Raw genomic sequence first — 22,360 nt, 5'->3', positions numbered from 1 at the left:
TCACCAGGCATAACTAATGCACAGTGTAGCTAAAAGTCTATTTGACTTGAGCAGTTGGATTTCTGCCAAATTTTGTTTTCAAGGGGGTATAAGAAGATTCGGCTACAAATCACATATCCCTAACATGGCCATGGTTTTTCGGGTTAATGTGGGTGTCCACAATAAGATGACTTATTCAAGTTGATTACATTGTGAGTTATAAATCAGCAAAATAGCTATGAACTCTGGGTGAGAATTACATAATCTCTAATTGAATAACAGAGCTGAAAAAGAGGGAAGTGTATTTCCATGATTAAAAACACAGTCTGGGCTCAAACCTTGTCTACCCCAGTGATGGATTTTTCGCAAAGCTCCTTTGTATACTATTGTAAAATAGGACTTGTATTAAACATTTAAGACAATGTACTGATTGGAATTTATCCATCCATCCTTCATCCAATCAACAAATATTTACTGAGTACTTGTGATATACCAGGCATTATGCTAGATCCTAGCAAAGGAGTCAACAATGTATCAAACATGTATCTAGATCTTTAAAAATTTGCAGCCCCTGGGGATGAGTCATAAATGGGACAATGACAGGGCCACAAGAGGTGTACAGATAAAATATCATGGGAGTTCAGAAGAGAGAAAGATTATTTCCAGCTGATGTGATAGATGAAGTCTTCGTGAGGAATGAAGCTTTGAGGTATGGACAGGAATTAGGCAACCAGAAGAAAGAAAGGGAGAGGTGAGGTTTAGATAAGAGGAAAGAGGTAGGCAATCATAAGAGAAGAATGGCAGGCAGGACAGTTTAGCTGTAGCAAGGACTCACGGGAGAAGAGGCTAGAGACATACGTAGAAGGCCAAGCTGTTGCACTGATGCTTATTATGTTATCTGAATCCTGCCAGCTTTTTACAAGAACTTGAGGCAACAAGAAGTTTAAATGCATTATGTAAAACTCTGGTCTCAATTTTTTTTTTTTTTTTACTTTTTTGGTGGCGCCGCATGACATGTGGGATCAGAATCTTAATTCCCCGACCAGGGATGGAACCCGTGTCCCCTGCAGTGGAAGCATGGAATCTTAACCGCTGGACCATCAGGGAAGTCCCTGGTCTCAAATTTTTTATTGCCTTATTTTCCAGTAACAAATTGAGTACCCACCAATGTGTGTGTGTGTGTGTGTGTGTGTGTGTGTGTGTGATATTGCTGTAAGCTTACAACTTAAGGCGTAATAGCACAATTTACTCTTAAGGTGAGGTTTATCATTAATGATATAAATCCATATTTTAAAGTCTTTTTGAGGGACTTCCCTGGTGGCGCAGTGGTTAAGAATCCCCCTGCCAGTGCAGGGGACACAGGTTTGAACGCTGGTCCAGGAGGATCCCACATGCCACAGAGCAACTAAGCCCATGTGCCACAACTACTGAGCCTGCACTCTAGAGCCCACGAGCCACAACTACTGGGCCTATGCTCTGAAACTACTGAATCCCGCGTGCTCTAGGGCCCGCGTGCCACAACTACTGAGCCCATGCACCAAGACTACTGAAGCTCACACGCCTAGACCCCGTGCTCTGCAGCAAGAGAAGCCACTGCAATGAGAAGCCTGCTCAACGCAACAAAGAGTAGCCCCCGCTCACCGCAACTAGAGAAAGCCCACACACAGCAATGAAGACCCAATGCAGCCAAAAATAAAAATTAAAAATAAATAAAGTCTTTTTGATAATTTCTGATTTTTTGGTCAACTTCCAGTGAGATCTTACTATGTCATCATTATTTTACTTCTGGCTGACAAAGGGCTTGCACCAAGTATAGGAGTCATGTAGGTTCTGCTGTTTATTTTATGTTTACTTGTGCTAGTATTGTTAGTATGATTTTCAAAGCATGGTTTCTTTGAAAGGGTTTTTTAAGACAGCTGTCCACTTGGTAAAGATTAGTTAAAAAGCATATAACAAACCCATAAATCCAATTAACTTGGTCACGTAAATAGTAGTAAGTTGCAATGAGCCAAATGAGAAAAGATGAGTCAACTGCACTGTCAACCCCACCTCATCATGGAACTCCCTTTCCTCCCTCAAGATAACTTGCACATAATGCATGTGATATGGGGTTTTCCAACATACAAACTGAGTAAGGGAATCTGTGTTACTCTGTACATAAAATACTAATAAAGCTTAATTTTCTCCTCATTTAGAAAAATAATACCTATACATAGAAGTCCTACTTTTTCTTTCCATGAGACAGTGGAAGTCTTGCATATCCCTTGGGGTATGCACACTCTACTTTGGAGATTGCTGGTATAGATACTGGGAAACCAGGGCAAATATCTGTGCAGTGCTATGGTCAGTGCTGACCTTCAGAAGGATGAATCTGAGATCTGTGTGTAGAATAGGCTGAAGACAGAGAGAGGAGAGTGGCTCCTAGTTCAAGCTCTACCCACCTGATATTGCAATTGTCAGTTCCAACTTCTAAGATTTCTGGTCTCAACTTTGAGCGGGCCTAGCTTTCAGCAAGTTCCAGGGGATATCACTCAAAACCCCTAATATCCAGGGGAAATGAGGCTAAACTTTAGAGAGTTAGGCCTCAGAGAGAGGCCTTAGAGAACAGAGAGAGAACACTAGCCATAAAAAGATGAAAGACTAGCACTAGAGTGGACCCTTCCACAACTAAGGAACTAAGCATGGTAGAAGAAAGTGTTTTTTAAATATTTTGTTTACTCTTGATAATGAGTGGAAGCATAGCCTTATAAAACACATAGCTGTTTAATATGTATTTGGGGCAGACCAAATAAAAGAAATATTATTGAATTAGAGTGGGGTTAAATTTTTTAAATGCTGGAGGTGGGTGAACTTGTAGTTCTTGCCATCAAATCTCTATGGGGAGACAGCTGGCTAAGCAGGAGAGAGAGGAAGAGGAAAGGGAAAAGGTCCTTAGAACTTTCCTGTCATGGGACCAATCAGTGCCACCACAGTGCCCAGACACTGCTCGCCCAGGAATTGCAAGGGGTCGAAATATAATAGGTTCTTCAGAAGATGAGTGCCAGGAAGAAATTTATTTTACTGACAAGATTTTAAAATTGCAACCTGAGGTAGAATAATCAACTTCCTGTGGAGTATTGATTGTAGCGATGAGTGACTTCGTTAATACTCCTTATTTTCTGGGCTTGGGTTAGCCTGATTCCTAGGCTTTAAAAACATTGGAAGTGCCCAGTACCTTTTAAGCTGTTAAGGGAAACCAGCTGTCTTAGGGTATGTCTTCCTGTGTTTCCTGTGTTTCTTCTGAGGAACAATGCAAATTGGAGAATGATAACCTCCAGAGACAGGGTGAAATAAAGTGCTAGTCCTAACAAAGAGAAGAAAACATCCAGAATGAGAAAAAGCTCTCATACCCGGTCTTCACTCAGCTTGACCCTGCCTCTGTGTTCTCCACCCCTTTCCAGTCTCAGAGCACTAAGGTAAATTTGTCCCTCCAATTTCAACCGAAGTCTCCCAAAGTCCAAAAAGCCTTTTCCCCAAAAACTACAATGGGAAATATTCGGCTTTCTACCATTCAACATACATTTTTATCCCATTACTTAATGTCACAAAATGACTAATTGACTTCTCCAGCTGTTTTTTCCTTTTTTTAACAATATAATCTCCTTCAGGGAAGGAGTGGTGTTTGCTCCTCTTACTGCAATCAGGGTCAGACTCAGGCACCTCTTAGAGTGAGGGGGTCGGGCTGCACTGCATGTACATTCTATGGTCCTTCCCGGCCATCCAGACCTTCAGGGCCTTGAAACTGCACGCGTCCTTTTCCTCCCCCAAAATTGGGAGTTAGAGATTCATTTAATTGAACATATTTAATACCAGTTCTTCTTTAGGGCCTCCTATTAGTTTTCAAGTGTGTGTAGCCCATGGCAGTATAGGGATACGCTAATACAGACGCTTGGTGAAAGCAAAACCTGTGTGTGTGTGTGTGTGTGTGTGTGTGTGTGTGTATATATAAATGTTAAATTATATAATGATACATTAAATACAATAATAATAATATATATAATAATATTATATATATATATATATATATATATATAAAATGAAATTATTCAGCTGAGGTCTCAAAACAGTCATTTAAACTGAAATTCTCTATGAAGTCATCCCAACCAGAAGTAACAATCCTTACTTCCAGAGAACTCTGTGCTTTAAGTTCAAGTGTGGGTCTAAAATCACTTTACATTTTATTATAATTATTTGAATATATATATGCAAATATATAAAATAGGTACTTGTGAATATATATTTGAGAATAATACACACACACACACATATTCTACCTTTCTACCCATTGGATCCTTAGTTCATTAAGAGTAGGGTTCTGTTGTGTTTTTCTTTATATTTCCCAGCACATAGATACTCAGCAAACGTCAGTTGCATATATTAATGTAAATATAAAAGCTAGTACAATGATTTCAAATAGGCTTCCTCCATGCTGGACCTCTTGGTGGGGAGCATGCTAGGATATTGATGACATTCTTGTCAATGGTGTACATTGCCGTGCTCCATGCTGTATCTTGGCAAAAGCAAATGGACGGTTTTGTTTAAAGTTTGCACTTACAGCATAGACTCATGATGGAGGATTAAGGAGCACCAGAAGGTAAGAAGGTTAATTGTAACTGCTGAATATTTGGCTTTTCCATGTTTCATTTGTTTGCAGTTCAGTGGAATAAGCTTTGCAAAGTCAAGCCAGATTTTCTTCATACCAGTTCTCGGAAAATCTTACTTTATATGAGGTCTTTCTATACCCTACACCTAGTGGCCTTTTTTGTACAGAGGGCCAGAGACAGGTGCCTACTTTTTCCTTTTAAAAAATATTTCAGTTACAAAAATATTGTTTTTCTACATATAACAATTACAAAGATATATATGCAAAAAGAAAAAGAGGAAAGAGAAACCATTGTTAATTCCACTAGCAAAAAATAGCCACGAACATTTTAGTTTATATTCTTTGAAAATGTTTTTCTGTGACTTTATAGATGCGGCACGTGCAAGCATGGATTTGCACCATTCTCTGCCTCCTGGAATGCAAATGGTTACAACATGTTAGTACCGTGTGACTTTACCCTCTACCATAGCTGTTTGGTAGGTCTATGGATGAACACCAACCCAAGCTGGGTCATTCAGAATTACCCTCTCTCTGAGGATGAAGTTAAAATGTTTAAATTAGGGGCTGCTGGAAATAATCTTTGACTGTGTAGAATAAGAAACAGAAAACAGTACAGCATTTAAGAGTTGCATTAAAAAAAAAAGATAAGAGAGACCCTGACAGCATCCACGTGTCTGGTTCCAATTATTCTAAGTCTTGGAAGAACATAAACTTTCTTTAAATTCTGTAGGTAGAGTAGATGCTGTGGTGTGCTGACCAGATCCTTCCCATCAGGAGTGCAGTACCCATTCCCTCAGATGCCAGGAATGTCTGTTGCTGATGGCTCAGAGCTGAGTCAATCCCAGGACCTGTCCTTGGACTAAAAGAGCTGCTTGGACCAAGGTCACACACCTTCTCCACACAGGGGCAGCCTACATCCAATGATTGGTTGATATGTGGGTGTAAAGGCCTGGGCTCCTTGCCTCAATATGGGACAACTCCAGAGCTCTCATGGCATTGACTGTGGCATTGATTATAACTTCACAGTTCAACTTTGCCCTCTGCCCAATCCTCCTTTCCTCACTCCCTTACAGGTATTGATTCAAAGAGCACCCTCTGCTGAACTTTCTGCATGCAAAGCCCTATCTCCATCTGTTTCCTGGGGAGCCTAACTTAAGACAGTGGGTGTGGCAGAGATGTCTAAACATTCCACATAACATATTCTCCCTTTCATCCTTGTAATAAATCACTCCATCATTATTATTTGACCTAGAAGTGGTTTCTTGGTTTTTGTAACCAAAGGGTTCTAAGGTAATATATTATTTCTTTATAATAAATTTCTAGAAGTAAAGTTAATGTTACACAAGAGGTACACATTTTTAAGACTTTTGATCCCTATTGCCACATCATTCTTCAGAAACATTGCACCATTTACAGTTTCATCGATAGTATATGGAAGCAATCATTTCCCAGACTCTGCACAACACTGATATTCTTTTTATTCATTTATTCAACAGATGTTTATTGAGTGCCTGCTCTGTGCCCTGCTATGTACTGAGGGCTGAGGATAAATCCCTCATGAAGCTTGCATTTAGGTATGAAAAGATAGGCAATTAACAAAATAAGTGAGTAAGTTGTATTGTATACCGGAAAGTGGTTAAGTGCTACAGAGACATAGAAAACAGGGGAAAGGGGAAGACAGTGCAGGGGGTAAGGTTGTCCATTTCAAGTACAGTGGTCAGGGAAGTCATCCACTGAGATGGTGACTTTTCAGCAAAGACTTGGAGGCGGTGAAGACACAAGGCATGGGGATATCTGGGGGAAGAGCATTTTTGGCAGAGGGAACAGCAAGTTCTGGTGGTTGGATAATACTTGTATGTTCAAACAACCAGGTCAGAGGCTGGAGCAGGGAAGGTGGGAGGGGCAAAGAGGAGAGTGAGAGGAGGTGTGGTTAATGAGGTAATGGGAGCTGCTATGTGGTCCTAGGGATTGTGGCTTCCTCTAGACAAGATGGAGAGCCACTGGAGAGATTGGAGGACAGGAGTGACACATTTCAACGTATGATTCAAAAGGCGCCCTCTGGCTGCTGTGCAAAGAAAAGACTACAGTTCCCCGCCCCCCGCCGGCCCCGCTTCCCGGCCAACCATCCTCAGGGGATATGGTCCAGGACCCGCAGTGAATACCTGAAACTGCGGATAGTACTGAACCCTATATATACTGGGTTTTCTCCTATACATACATACATACCTAGGATAAAGTTTTATAAATTATGCACATTCAGAGATTAACAATAACCAATAATAAAATAGAACAATTATAACAATATACTGTAATAAAAGTTATGTGAATGTAGTCTCTCTCTTAAAATATCTTATGGTATGAATTTAATGCTTTTTCCATCTTATCTTAGCACCGATCATACACTGTGGCTGCAACTTTGCAGTCTGAGGTGCAACAGCAAAACTAGCATAAATTTCTTTCTTTCCTTCTTACCATAGATCTCAGCAACCTCAGCATATGATTCTTTTTCTTTATTAAGTTGAGAACGTCTACCTTTTCACTTAAAGGAAGCATTTTATGGCTTCTCTTTGACATATCCAAATTGCCAGCATCCTTTGCACTTTGGGACCTTATTAAGGAAGATAAGGGAGACCTGGACACAAGCACTGCGATATCCCAACAGTTGATCTGATAAGTGAGCCAGCTCCTGAGTGACTAACAGGTGGGATATGCTGGACAAAGGGATGATTCCTGTCCCAGGCAGGACTGAGCAGCACGGAGCAGGATGGCGGAGATTTCATCACAATACACAGAAAGGCATGTATCTTCTCCAGACCTTGGTGGGGAAACAGTTGAATTCAGAAAGGCAGTCAAATGACTGCCACATCTTTCCCATGCTTTTTTTCTGTGAAATGGAGTGTCTCTAGATTGGATAAATCACAGATTATTGAAGAAGCAGAAACCAGCCAAACAAATGAAAACATCTGGCAAGATTAATGTTAGTATTTATTTTGAGGGGGATTATCATTTGCCCAGTAAGATAAATTTTAAATTAATTAATTGTATCATGATTTTTTAAACTAGACAAATAACTAAAGGCAAATTCTTTCTTCTAATCTGAATTTTTTCACTTACTAAACGTCACAGTTGAACTAGATGATTTCTAATGTTCCTACAAATCTAAAAATTCTGATTTACTAATTTACTAGTTTCCTGTGTACAAATGTATTGGGCTGTATGAAACCATTAATAAAATGCTGTATTCCCCCAAGGCATTTCGCATCCACTATAACCAACACCGCCAAAGACTAACTTACCAAAGACACGTTAAGAAATTAGCGTACATTTAATAATTTATCCAATAGTGGTGATTGGGAGAGGAGGGGAATTATCATCTCTTTTCCAATCTTTAGTGGAGACTTTGTAGAGAACGTTGTTAACAGCTTTTTTGAGGTCTAATTAACATATGACAAACTGTACAGATTTAAAATGTATAGTTTGCTACATTTAGACACAGGTATATACCTGTGAAACCACCATAATCAAGATAATAAACATATCCATCATCCTCAAAAAGTTTTCTTCTTCTCCTTTGTAATTTCTTCTTCTAGCTCCTCCCTCTGGAAAACTACTGATATCCTTTCTGTCACTATAAATTTGTTTGCATTTTTTTAGAATTTTATATAAATTGGCTAATACACAGTGTAACCCTTTTTAACTGCCTCCTTTTTTCGCGTAATTATTTTAGATTTATCCATGTCGCGTGTATCAACAGCTTGTTCCTTTTTATTGCTGAGTAGCATCCATCGTATGAATACTCCAGTTTGTTTATCCATTCACTTTTTGATGGGTTTTGGGGTTGTTTCCAGTTTGGGGTGATTATGAACAAAGTTCTAGGAACATTTGTATACAAGTCTTAGTAGACACACATGCTTCCATTTCTCTTGGGTAAATGCCTAGGAGTGGAGTGGTTGGATCAGATGATAGATGCCTGTTTAACTTTTTAAAGAAATAACCAGACTCTTAGGGCTTCCCTGGTGACGCAGTGGTTAAGACTCTACCTGCCAATGCAGGGGACGTGGGTTCGAGCCCTGGTCCAGGAAGATCCCACATGCTGGGGAGCAACTAAGCCCGTGCGCCACAACTACTGAGCCCGCGCTCTAGAGCCACAACTACTGAAGCTCACGGGCCTAGAGCCCGAGCTCCGCAGCAAGAGAAGCCACCGCAGTGAGAAGCCCGCACTCCAGAACGAAGAGCAGCCCCCGCTCGCCGCAACTAGAGAAAGCCCGCACGCAGCAACGAAGACCCAACACAGTCAAAAATAAAAAGAATTAGGGCTTCCCTGGTGGTGCAGTGGTTGGGAGTCCGCCTGTCGATGCAGGGGAGACGGGTTCGTGCCCCGGTCCGGGAAGATCCCATCATGCAGCGGAGCGGCTGCACCCGTGAGCCATGGCCGCTGAGCCTGCGCGTCCGGAGCCTGTGCTCCGCAACCTGAGAGGCCACAGCAGTGAGAGGCCCGCGTACCGCAAAAACAAAACAAAACAAAAAAAAACAAGCTCTTTTGCAAAGTGGTTGTGCAATCTTACACTCCCACTAATAATGTATGAGAGTTCCTATCCCTCCACATGCTTATCAACACGTGGTACAATCTTCAATTTTAGCCATTGGTGTGCAGAGGTATCTCATTAATCTCATTAATCTTGGGTGGAGAGACATGAAGGGAAAAAAAAAGATTGGTGCAGATTCATCTAGGGAAGATGCGTGTCAGTTAATCTCATGCTACTGGGATCCCTCGAGCTGCCCTAGTTCTTGTTCGTGGTCAGCCTGGATCTTCAGTTGATTTTATAATTTTAAAAGCTACCCCAGGGGCTTCCCTGGTGGTGCAGTGGTTGAGAGAGTCTGCCTGCCGATGCAGGGGGCGCGGGTTCGGGGCCCTGGTCTGGGAGGATCCCACGTGCCGCGGAGTGGCTGGGCCTGTGAGCCACAATTGCTGGGCCTGCGCGTCCGGAGCCTGTGCTCCGCAACGGGAGAGGCCCGTGCACCGCGATGGGGGGTGGCCCCCCGCTTGCCACGGCTGGAGAGAGCCCTCGCACAGAAATGAAGACCCGGCACAGCCATAAATAAATTAATTAATTAATTTAAAAAAAAAAGAACAGATCTAAAAGCTACCCCATGCCTTCTAAGACTTCCTTTGCCTTTGAGGTAGCTAGAATAGGCCTCTGTTGCTTGTAACCAAAGACCTCCATCTGCTACAGGTGGCTCTTGTTTACTTCTGCCTGGTTGGCTGCCTCTCATCTTCTATTGGGAACAAATCCTACCCATCCTCTAACCACTTTGCCTCTAGATTCTATCACCTGTAAACCAAGATCTACTCCTCTTACACTTTGGATTTATGAGCCAATAGACCCTCCTTTTTGGCTGGCCTGAGCCAGCTTTCTGTCACTTATGACTGAAATCACCCTGTGCCCAACCTCCCCTTTGTCTGTTCTGTGTATGCGTATCAAGTGCCAAGCATGAAGCCTGGGAGTCAGCAAGTGCTGAGTAAATAAATTACTACATTCTTAAAATCCAAGACATTTTTATAAATCTGCAGATGACAGAAAAGTGGAAATGTTTCTTTGCACAGCACAGGGGTTAAGCACACCTCTCCTGAAGCCAGACTGCCTGAATGTGAATCCCAGCTCTGCCACGTATCAACTCTGTGACCTTGGGCAAGTTATTAATTTCTCTGTGTCTCAGCTTTTTCATCCATAAAACGTGGATGATAATAGAACCTATCTCATAAAGTGGTTATGAGGATTGAATTAGTTAATTTACAAAAAGCGTTTAAACAATGCCTGATACATGCAAGTGTTCTAAAACATTTTTGTTTTGTTTTGATGCTGACAGTCTTTTGAATGATACAGTCAGGAATGAAAAAGATGTTGATGTGCTCTCAAGGAATAATATGCTAACACCTCAGTTACTAGTTGGAATCTTAGATGAAATGGCTACTTTCCCTGAGAATCCGTTTTTAACTATTTAACCAGGCATATAGAAAGTCCCTTACTCTGGCTCAAATAATTAAACACAGGTGATTTAACAGAAGTTCATATAATACAGACCCTGAGTTTGGGGAGTGGCATGGGGTTAGCTGACCACAAGCTCATTTTGAGCTAGAAGAAAGGCAAGGCTGTCATAAAACTTTCAAAGATTAGACAGCCTTGCTATCAGCAATGTCAATTAAGGAAGTACAATGTTTGGGTCTTCATTCAGCGTTCAAGTAGGAGTACAGATTCAGCACTTGAACAGGCTGGAGAGCGTCTGGTGGAGAGCGAGCCCGAAGTGAGGCACGTAGCAACCCGAGAATTTGAAGGACAGTTGAGAGCCTTCAAAATGCTTGCTCTGAAAAACAGGAGACTCAGAGAAAATGAAATAACAGAGACTTGAAGTGCTGTCCTGTGGCGGAGGGTTGGGAGGGATGGGACTGCATCCGGCGTGCTCCGAAAGCCTGGGGGGCTGGGGAAGGCACCGGTGGCAGACCCCAGCTCAGAGTGAGTACACGCTCTTTACCCAGGAGAGCTGTCTAGTGATGGAGAGCGCCGCCTTGCAAAGCTACAAGCCCCTGCCCCTGAGAGGAGCCGGGCGAACATGAGTTTAGGGACATATTAACAAAGAACCCAAGGAGGGATGGGTCATCCATAACTACGCTATTTCATTTCACATTCTGAAAAAACATGCCTTTTTTTTAAGTTTATTTTTTAGATTTAAAGGAGATCAAACACTCGACCGATGAGTTGCGATTTTGGAAAAGTAGAAGCAGCTGCATACATTGGTTGCCATTTGCCCTAATGGGAGTGGGAAGAGCCACGCCTGCCCCCCACGGCAGATTGCCCCCAGCTGGTCCTGTCTTCAGGACCATGACGTGTGGTTAGCAAGGAGTCTGCTTTCCCCGCCGCTGACGCTTGTGGCCACAGCCTCAGAAGGACCCAGAGGAAGCCCCGCCCCAGTGTGATGTTAAGGTGAGGACTTGCGAATCCATCTGAGTGTAGTTTCTCACTTTGGTCACTTCCTTTTCAGCCCTGGAGGCCTGGAAGACAGGGTTGATTGTGCAGATCCTGTCTGCAAGTGCATTTCTTTCTAAAGAAAAAGTTGCCAGAAGGCTTGCTCACAGAACAGCTACTGGCTGAAGCAGAGCCCACACTAAGTAAACACGGGATTAAAATGAATCAGGGGGACCAGAATTACTCCACAGTGAAAGCGGTGGTTTACTTTTTCTTTAAAAAAAACTTTCATTCTATATCTAAACACTGCTCTACCTCCATGCTGCTTTTTCAAAAAGAAAAATCTATAGAAAGATAGTATATTAAAAGACTAATCAACTCGGTGCTTTGTGACCACCTAGAGGGGTGGGATAGGGAGGGTGGGAGGGAGGCTCAAGAGGGAGGGGATATAGGGATGTATGTACACATATAGCTGATTCACTGTGTTATACAGCAGAAACTAACACACCATTGTAAAGCAATTATACTCCAGTAAAGGTGTATTTTAAAAAACGACTATTGTTTAAAAACCTATTTCTTCTACATCGTAGATTCAAATAGCACTGAGAAACAGCCCGTGGACACTTTCATATATATGTGTTTGTAGGAAGAAAAGTAAATGTCTTGTAACACAGAAATTCTTAAATACAGCTGTTTATCCAAATAGAGGCAGCAAGAGGTGTCAGTCGGCGAATCATTTAAACTCCTGGGATCTCTATTGTTGCTTTCCCTGGAAATTTTTTATCTGGGGGTGATGAAATGAAATTTATATTTTAAGGCAGGACAAGAAAAAAATTAAACATAAAATTCTCTCTGTGTGTTTGTTTGGGCCTCCTCTCTCCGTAATGTGCCGTGTGCATCTGCCTTACTCATTAACCAGAGCTCCTCAAAGATGGGAGAGTCTGCTCAACCATAAAGATCAGTTTTTGTTCTTTGTTGTGAGGCTAGCAGTGTAACTTCTTAAAAGAATAGTGTTCTTTCCCAGCTCTGTAGGGGGTCATGGTGACTTGCTGCTCACTTTTCACAAGCTTACCTGGACTATGTACCCTTGGTGACCTTTATGTAAGGTATCAGTGTGTCATTTTGATGTACGATCCTTTGTCTCAAAAATGTATATGACTATGCCTTTGACTTCTAACAGGTGGAACAGTTTTCAGAGATTTCTGAGAATGTTTTCCAAGTTATAATTCTCAGTTTGGCTTGAACAAAATTCCCTTTTTTCTTCTTTATAGTTAATTGAATTTTTGTTGACAGGGGTTTGTTTTTTTCTGATTATAAAAGCAATATATAATCATTGTTTAAAAATCTGGAACATATGGAAAGTCCTGAAAAACTTTCTAGGTTCAGAAAAATGATAATGAAAACAAAGAAATGTGCATTTTAGGTGGTTGGTGTCACATTTATTAAATGTGCTTGAGCTGTCCTTAATCACACTTTTTTTCAAATATTTTTTTAAGTTATTTATTTTTGGCTGCGTTGGGTCCTCGTTGCTGTGTGTGGGCTTTCTCCAGCTGCAGTGAGCGGGGGCTACTCCTCGTTGTGGCGTGAGGGCTTCTCATTGCGGTGGCCTCCCCCGTTGCAAAGCACGGGCTCTAGGCGTGCAGGCCTCAGGAGTTATGGCTCATGGGCTCTAGAGCTCACGCTCAGTAGTTGTGGCGCACGGGCTTAGTTTCTCTGCGGCATGTGGGATCTTCCCAGACCAGGGCTCGATCCCATGTCCCCCGCACTGGCAGGTGTATTCTTAACCACTGTGCCACCAGGGAAGCCTAATCACAACAGTTCTGACACCAGATGTGTTGGATGTTTCTCTACACCAATCTATTCTTCTGCTTTCCAGACACCAACTGGGTGTCCTACAATTCAATTCAGTTCTGACCCTAACTATTCAGAGTTAGCATGCAGACCCTATAGGACTGCCCAGGCAAAATCCCAGACTATCTGTCACCTGTACTTTTGACTAACCATCTGGCTATTAATAGGGGATTCTCATGATACCCCCTCCTCAGGTTCAATAATCTGGCAGAATGGCTCACAGAGCTCAGGAAAGCACTTTACTTACTATTATTGGTTTATTATAAGGATACAACTCAAGAACAGCTGAATGGAAGAGACGCATAGGGCAAGATCTTGCACAGAGCTTCCATGCCTTCTCTTTAGGTCACCCTCCCAGCACCTCAATGTTCTCATCAACCAAGAAGCTCTCCAAACCCCTGGTTTAGGGGTTTTTATGGAAGTTTAACTATGTAGGCATGATTGGTGAAATCACTGGCCACTGGTGAATGAATTCCATCTCCAGCCCCTCTCCAGTCATGGGAGGGGAGGTTGGTGGAACTAAAAGTTCCAACCCTCTCCTCGTGCCTTGGAGTTCCATCCAGAAGCCATCTAGGGGGCTCCAGGTACCAGTCATCTCATGGGCATACAAAAGATACTTATCCCTCTCCAGAGTTTCCAAGGGTTTTAGGAACTGTGTGTCAGGAAATGGAGACGAAGACCAAATATTGATATATATTTCTTATTATGCCACAGTGCTCCTTTAAAAAATGTTTTAAATGCCCTAACAGTAGGTACTGACTGGTTAATCTCCTTCTAAGGATCTCAGAGCAATTTGTCAATACCCCTTCTCTGACTGTAAAAGGGTATAGTGAGTCTTCTAGATTTTAAAAGCATATGATCCGGGCTTCCCTTGTGGTGCAGTGGTTAAGAATCTGCCTGCCAATGCAGGGGACACGGGTTCGAGCCCTGATCTGGGAAGATCCCACATGCCGTTGAGCAACTAACTCGTGCACCACCACTACTAAGCCTGCACTCTACAGCCCGTTAGCCACAGCTACTGAGCCCACATGCCACTACTACTGAAGCCCACGTGCCTAGAGCCTGTGCTCCACAACAAGAGAAACCACCACAATGAGAAGCCTCCGCACCACAAAGAAGAATAGCCCCTGCTCGCTGCAACTAGAGAAAGCCTGTGTGCAGCAACAAAGACCCAATGCAGCCAAAAATAAATAAATAAAATAAATTTAAAAAAAAGAAAAAGCATACGATCCTTTGAGCTCTTTGGACTGATTAATTCCCTGGTAAGTAGTCTCAAGAGGTAATGTGCTGATGCAATCTATGCTTATAACTTTGGTGACCCCTTTGCTGGAAACAAAGATTGGATCAAAGTGTTCTGGGCCAGACAACTGAATGCCAGAATTTAAAAACCACCTGCTAAGCACCTGGCTGATTCATTTTAATCAAAATTATTCTGCTAATGGACTTTCCTTCTTTGTATGCTTAACTAACACTTACTGGCAATCCTTGATCCTGGCTTGGGGTGGTGTTCTCTAAGTGTGGCCTTGAAGAACGGCATCAGCATCTTCTGGGAACTTGTTAGACGTGCAGATTCTCGGCCCATCTCACACCTGCTGAATCAGAAACTCTGGGGTGGGGCCCAGCAATCCGTGTTATAACAAGTCTTCCAGGTGATTCTGTTAAAGTTTAAGAACCACTGCCTTAGGCTGCCCCATCACCCAATGGGGAATTGGCTCTGACTCACCCTCTCAAGTCCAATCACATGTGTATCTGGAGCTGGGTGGCAGTTACACAGGGACATAAATTCATAAAAACTCTCCTGTACACTTAAGATTTGTGGATTTAATTAGGCCTAGATTTTTTTTTTTTCTTTTAACTCACAGCCAAACTGTATTTCTAAGAAGGCTGGTTGGGGCTGGGCTTGTCCCCATAAATGAGGGTGTCAGACCCAGGGACCGTGGCCACAGAAGCACTGTTCTCTAACCAGTGATCCCTAGATGGTACCCGCAGCCAAGGAGGCCTGTTCACAGCAACCCCAAAGGGACTTATTGACATTGCTTAGCAGTGAATTAGTCCCCAGGCAACAATCTAAACTTGTTCCGTATCATCCTGTGTATGTCTCCGAGATGTGTGGCACAGACACAGGAAGCCCTAACGTGACACCTGGCAGCAGGTGGGAGGAAGTTCTGGGCTTTCAAGCTGGAGAAGGGAAGCAGGGGAAATCTAGGAAGCAGTGATAAAACTCAGCTGATCCAGGCTACACGTATATACAAGTCTTGGGCAAGAGAGAAGACGTGGCCAAAAAGCCATGAGTCACACAAGTGGCGAGAACAGACCTGCTGAGAACAGCCTCTCTTCTGCTGACAGATGCTGGAGGAGCGTGAGAAAGGGGGAGGAAGAAGATGGGCCAGGAAGGGCCCTGCAGGGCCACAGCGTCTAGCAGGCATCTGTCCCCTGTCCTGGCCATCGGGGTAAGGGGCAGACTCCTGAGAGCCACAGTGTCAGCTCTGCACCCAGTCTCAGGACCACAGAAATTCTCTGCTTCAGCCCTGAGGTGTCTTCTGCATCCTGAAATGAAAAAACACCCAGCTTCCAGTCCCCATCCCGACCCACCAAGAACTGCGTTCTTGATTAACCACCCCTTCTCCACTCTTATTTGGGGAACCCACACTAGACTTTGCAGCTGGGCCCACTTTTACTAATCCCCAGGCTGCTGGGCACTGTGAGCCCTGCGCACTGAAGGCTCAGCGAAAGGGAAGTTGGAGAAAATCCGCGCCAGCAGGGGGACTCCGAGTCCACGCCCCGCGGTACGCATGCGCACCGCTGCCTGCCCCTTTCCCGGCCGCGCGAGTTCTGAGAGCTGCGTGTGCTGTCCGGGGCCTCGGGAGCGTTGCCAAACCTGAAGTTTTTCATTCAAGTGCTCCCTACAAGGTATTGTTCAGTCCGCCCTTGCCCAGTGAAATGGAAACAAATTTACAGTCATTCCTATCTAAATCAATGAAGTTTCCCTTCATTTCCCAGACCATTTCAGCTGAGAAGCAGACCTCCGCATTTCTGGTTCCAGCTCCTACTCGGTTTTATTTCTGATGCTTCCATTGCGTAGTTTCACTGTGGGGGCTGCTTGTTAGTTCCTTTGCCCACTCAGCATCCAAACTTTATTTCTATGTTGGGTGAGTCTTCCACTGCATAAGGCTGGGTGGGAAAAGGCCTCCCTCCCACGACAGAACCGGGAGCCGACAGGTAACCTCTCTCTCTCTCCATCCCTCAGGAGTTAGCATGGGCATCTCGGGACCTGGGCTCAGCCAGTCAGATGCTGCCACCTGCGGCTTTAACTCTTGTGCAATAATTCAAAGATGAAGGGACCAATGAGAAATTATTTACTGGGACAACAGTGCAGTGTTAAGTGTCCAGGGGTAGCAGAACCTGTGGCAGCTTCCTAGCCCCATTGTCCTAAAGTGTGATGTTGTCAGCTAACTAGCCAGGGCTAGTTTCTGTTCTTGGTCTCCTCTGGCCACTTTAGTGCTTTCTGTCCACTTTCCCCTTCTGTGAGACTTGGGCTCCTTTCCCCAGGTCCCAGGGACAGCAGTCATCACTGCTACAGCAGGCTCTGCACCCAGCACGTCGATCCTGCTGTGGGTGGCTGAGCCTGGTTGTGCAGGAGCTGGCTTTCCTGGTGACTCCTGCATGTCTGCTGAGAGTCAGCGTTCAGCTTACTTTTTGGCGATTTTATCGCAGGTATGACAGTTTTCAGCCAATTCAGAGGAGCTTCTGTTTGTGTGAATGCAGTGCTTTTGGCCACACAGGTTGTGCGATAGGGCTGGCATAACAAATTACTACAGACTGGGTGGTTTAAAACACAGAAATGTCTTCTGTCACTGTTCTGGTGGCCAGAACTGAAACAAGGTATGAGCAGAGTTGCTTCCTTCTGGAGGCTCTGAGGGGGGAATCTGTTCCGTGCCTTTCTCCTGCCTTCTGGGTTTACTGCAGTCTTTGGCATTCTTTGACTTGTAGCTGCAACACTCCACTCTGGCTCGGCTTCACATGGCCTCCCTCTCTGTTATCTCTATGTCTTCTCCTATAAAAAGGGAACATCTGGACACAGAGAAACACACAGAGGGAAGACAACGTGAAGACACAGGGAGAAAGCCATGTGAACATGAAGACGGCCATCTACAAGCCAAGGAGAGAAGCCGGGAACAGATTGTCCCTCACAGCCCCAGGAAGGAACCAGACCTGCTGACATCTTGATTTCAGACTTCCAGCCTCCAGAACTGTGAGACAATATATTTTGTTACTTAAGCCACCCAGTCTGTGGTAATTTGTTACACCAGCCCTGGCAAATGAATAGATGCCCTTCCCAAGCTCTCCCAGGACCTACTCAGCAGCTATTGCTTTCTGTATTCTTGGGAAGAATTTAGTCCATCACTACACTAATCACTGGCAAGAGGCCTGGGACTATAGGGATTGATTTAGCTAGGGACCAGAGTTCCCTGAAGCACACGTACGCTTGATTCCTGAACAAAGTCAGGACTGAAGGGACCAAGAAGAGGGTTGGAATGCGAGTGGGGAGAAAACCTTGGTGTCTGCTGCACCGCCTGAGGGGTCTGTTCCTTATGACTTGTTCAGTATACTGGTTTCTGCGTTGTTCTCATCACTCAGGTTCCACTGGGTCTTGAGGAATGCACACACACAGATTACACACATTAATGAAAAATTTGGTGAGGGTACCCCAGAACATAACTAGAAGAGAAACTTCGTGTTTTAGGGAAGAACTCCATGGGCACCGAGAGAAGGAGCCTGTCCCTTCTGCTTTATCCTGAGTTGTTTGATTATATCCAGAAATATTCAGCAAAGACAAACTCTCACAACCATGGTTTCAAATTAATTAGCTTTTAAACTTTATTTCTTACTACTCCCCAAAGTATTTTTGACCCCCAATCTGCCAAACGAATAAAATGAGGAAAAAAGCCAAAATAATATGAGCAGCAGTGATGAGAGTCCCATTCCAACTACGTCCAGGCCAGTTGGCCACCAGGCTTGCTGTGACCAGTCACTCCAAGGGACAAAGCAGAAAAACAGAGACAACTCCGGGGGACATGTGACATGGGGAACTTTTCCATGACTTGACAGTTCTGTGCCTAGACTCTCACCTCACTCTTTCCTAAATTCCTCTCTCCTAAGCCCCAGTCTCCGCTAAGTTTACTATGTTTCTTTGGTGTGAGTATTCCATCTTTCAGGGGATGTGCCTGCTTCCATTCTGTTCTTCCCCAGTGACATTTTGGCTCAGAGGGAACCTCAAATTACATAATAGCAATGAGGAAGGGTGGCCCAGACCCCAAGCTGTCATTCTGTCTTTGCGGTATCCCTTGAAGTCTAGTCCCTCTAGTGGGCTAGAGCCACCTGGGTTTTGATCGCTGTACACAGGCTTCGCTGCTGAGGTTGGTGAGTCTTGCCTCCAGCTTTTTTGAGACCCCATTGTCCTGACCCTATATCTCTTCCAGGCTCCCAAGTCTCTCAGCACTTCTGTGCCCCTCCTTTGGAGTCCAGGATCTCTTAGCTGCATTCCCTGTCCCCTTCTGGAGGGTCCAGGCCTCTGTGAAGCTATCCTGGGACACATCCATCTAAACAGCTCTCACATGCACTGCTAATCCAGCTCCTGGGGTCGTGTTATTCTGGCACCATTCCAACACAGGGCATCTCTGGGAGAATTGCAGACTTTCTTTGCCATGTACTAAAAAGCAGGAAACAAGCCCATCTGCTTTGAATTTCCCCACATCTGTCTCCTGGACATCATCACTCCCTTATATCAGAATGTTGGCCCCAAAGTGGGGTTCAAGGAACAGGCTCTCACATGTCTTAAGTACTCATCCCCCCAAATCTTCCCAAGTTCCTCCCCAACTCAGGAAGCATGACCTGTATGTCACATTCTGCAGTTTCTCTTCTCGGTGGTTCTTGGTACATTCTGTAAATTTCCAAGCTTAATTCTCAGTGTTTGGAGGTACAGCAAGAATCCTTGTCTCATTCAAATGCTTAGTTCTTACAGTAGAAAGCCAGGCCTCTCATTACTTTTTTTTTCTACCACAGGCTTTAGAAATGTCTGTTTTGATAGGCAAAATTGAGCTATAACTTCTTTGTTGTAGACTGTTTCCATAGGTCATGCACCTAGAAAACAATGACTGCTTAATGGTTGGGGTGAGAGGAGTAGGTAAAGAAATAAAAATTGTATAATTTAATATTAAAACGTTACCCCATTGTAGAATCCTAGTTCTATTACTTTCTAACTGTATGACCTTGGAAAAATTATTTATCTGCTCAGAGCCTTGGTGTTTTAATTTGCAAAATAGATGAAAGAAGTAGAACCTGATTCATGAGTTTGCTGTGAGAATTAGATGAGATAAATCATTTAAAGTTGTTGGGCATAATACATAGCACATAGTTCTTGCTTTTATAGACACATAGTTACACTTCAATTCTATTTTGCAACAAGGCAGAGTATAAATGAACAATTAAAAGAATGTACTAAATACTTTGAACAACAATGAGGTAGGTGTTTGGGTGGCAGACTCCTTCAGTCCACCAGAAAATTAAGCCAAGGAAGTGGGTTAAACACCCAGAGCTGAAGGCCATCCCCAGGGCACACCAACGTTTGAAGGGCAAGCAGATGAAGAGGAAAGTGGGAGGTGAGTGTGGAGGGGAAACCAGGACAGTGCCATAGAAGCCAAGGGACAAAAATCACTTCAGTGAGGAAGGAATGACCACTGGAGGTCAATGCTGCAGAGAAGCCTTAAGTGCCCAGATTCCATTTGGTTAAGGAACAAATGGCAGATAAAGAATTGGGGACAGCAAAGGCAGATAGCCTGTAAAGAAGGAAAATAGGACTAAAGGTAGAGGCAGTCACTGAATAAGTTTGAGGTTTGTCTGCTTATAGGATGGGAGAGACAGCTCATTGTAACGAGGCTGGGAATGAGTCAGCAGGGAGGGACCTGGACACGGCAGGAGGGAAGTGTGTAGCTTCAGTGGCAGGAAGTCGAGTGAGTTCGCATGTGACGACTCCCCTTTTCTCTGTGAAGTCGTAGGCAGAGGATCTCTTTCAGAGAGGTGGGCATATGGATAAAAGTTTTGAGAAGAGTGGAGGTGACTCTTGGGGCTACACAGAGAAGGGACACTGCAGGGCTCATTGGTACATCCAGTGAAGCAAAGTATCATCGCCTGCTAGTTTTGAAAATGAACAATTTGAAATGTGGGGAGGGTATTTTTCTGGGCTTCCAAGCAGAGACTGTGTCCCATTGCCTGTGTATATGCACTGGAACACATGCATTAAGAAAGGAGTATTCAGGGATATTTGGGTGCAACAGGAATTTATCTGCCCAACATTTTACAGTTATAGCCCCCCAAAACCCGAATTATGTAAGCCCTTTTTTAATATTTAACTAAAGTTACCTGGTAAAATAAGCTGATAGTGAATTGAATCCAAATTTTCTACAAGGAACTTATGTTCTCTTCACTTTTAAAATATTTTTGACTGCCCCTAGGTGGTGTTTTGTTCAATTCATGCAAAAGTAAAATTCTTTTGATTCACCTTTTCAGAAGGAAATGTACTGTAAGGTAAACATGCTACCAGCTGCAGTTCAGTCCTAATATTTGCTTTCCAACTCATTCCAATTCTCTAGACCAGCTATGGTATAAAATGAAAACTTTGCTTTTCTTGAGTGTTACATAATGTCCTGCTTGTCCTGGAACGAAATGGAGATGAGTAGGTCTTTCTTTTCTTCCCCTCAAAAGGACCTGGGGAAGGTAGTGATGCAGGAAGCAGGTCCTATGCGAGAGAGAAGTATGAATGTTTGCCTGACTGAGAAGTCACTTTGTATTTGCAATTCTTGCACCTTTTTTAAAAAAATTAAAATTTCATATTTAAAACATAATCAAATTCCCCTTTAAACTAAAGGTGCTTACTAGCCTTTTTTAGTCCCATTTAATAGTGCCTATCACTCCTATGCTAGACATACCAGGTCTTCTGCAAATTCATTACTAAAAACACTCTGTTAACAACCGAAATTATCAATCTCTTATGATACTCCAAGCTAATAGAACAGCTATTTAAGTAAAATAAATACATTTTTTCTTTCTCATTAGAAGCGGTAAGATAGGATTTTATGTATCAACCCAAAGCCTTCCTTTTGCTCTCTATGCATCTTGGGTTTGAACACTAATCCTGCTACTGATCACCTCTGTGACCTTGGGCACACCTCTTGACCTCTCTGAACGTTGGCTATCTCACCTGTAATACCAGTATCTGCCCCCCACCCCTACCCCCAGGGTTGTTATGGCAAACAGAACATTTTTTTTTTAATGTTGTGAAGTTTTGGTACAGAATGCTTGATAAATAGCAGAGATTAAGTACAAGTGCATTCTTTCAAGTTCATTGCTATTTCTGTTAGAAAACTAAATACCATACAGGAGTTGTGCAGGACATCTGCTGTTGGCTCTCCCTCCCCCAGCCCAGGCCCAATGTCCACCTTGTCTCCATCTTGTCTCCATCTTGGTTTGTGCCCCGGGGAGTTGACTTGTGTAGATTGGATGGACAGTTTCCTTTGTCCTCTGGCTTCCGTTTGAGTCTGGCCAGTGGACAGGAGATTGGAGGGAGGTGGAAAAAGAGGTTGGGATATTTGTTCATCCAGGTCCCTTCCTGTGGGGTCATTGGGGGCTGGCTGCAGCTCTCAACTGAATTTCCCAGGATCTGTCAGGCAGCCCTCACCACACAGCTCTCTCTCTTTCTCTGGGTTTCAGTAACTACTCACTGTCTTTGCCCTCACAGTGACTAGCCCCAGTCACTGAACTTGCAGAACCTCCACGCCCTGCTCTTTGTATATAATTCCTTTATTAAATGCTCCTCACATTACGTAATTTAAGTGTGTCGTCTTTTTCCTGCTGGGTCTCTGTGATCCAG

The 22,360-nt window shown here is 43.6% G+C and overlaps 2 long non-coding RNA genes across 5 annotated transcripts in view; one reads left to right on the top strand and one right to left on the bottom strand.

Annotated features, from left to right (window-relative positions):
- Positions 1-9,588: 9,588 nt before the first annotated feature.
- On the bottom strand, positions 9,589-16,639 carry LOC109547889 (uncharacterized). The gene is made up of 4 exons (XR_002173863.3): positions 16,458-16,639; positions 15,750-15,981; positions 14,911-15,089; positions 9,589-11,719 (listed from the first exon to the last, which is right to left on the bottom strand). It is a non-coding gene; the product is annotated as an uncharacterized lncRNA (long non-coding RNA).
- LOC109547888 (uncharacterized) overlaps positions 16,228-22,360 on the top strand; it is an 89,684-nt gene continuing 83,551 nt past the window's right edge. For 3 of the 4 annotated variants that reach the window (XR_002173859.3, XR_002173857.3, XR_002173860.3), the window contains exons 1-2: positions 16,228-16,344; positions 17,499-17,686. This is a non-coding gene — a long non-coding RNA (uncharacterized lncRNA). Of the gene's footprint in view, positions 16,345-16,797; positions 17,149-17,498; positions 17,687-22,360 lie in introns of those variants that run through there. The other variant, XR_012333072.1, reaches the window with a different exon arrangement.

The sequence above is a fragment of the Tursiops truncatus genome, chromosome 7 (genome assembly GCF_011762595.2).
Source record: "Tursiops truncatus isolate mTurTru1 chromosome 7, mTurTru1.mat.Y, whole genome shotgun sequence".
Lineage (NCBI taxonomy): Eukaryota > Metazoa > Chordata > Mammalia > Artiodactyla > Delphinidae > Tursiops > Tursiops truncatus.
The sequence above is the reverse complement of the archived record's forward strand: the minus strand, read 5'-3'. Positions and strand labels throughout refer to the sequence as shown.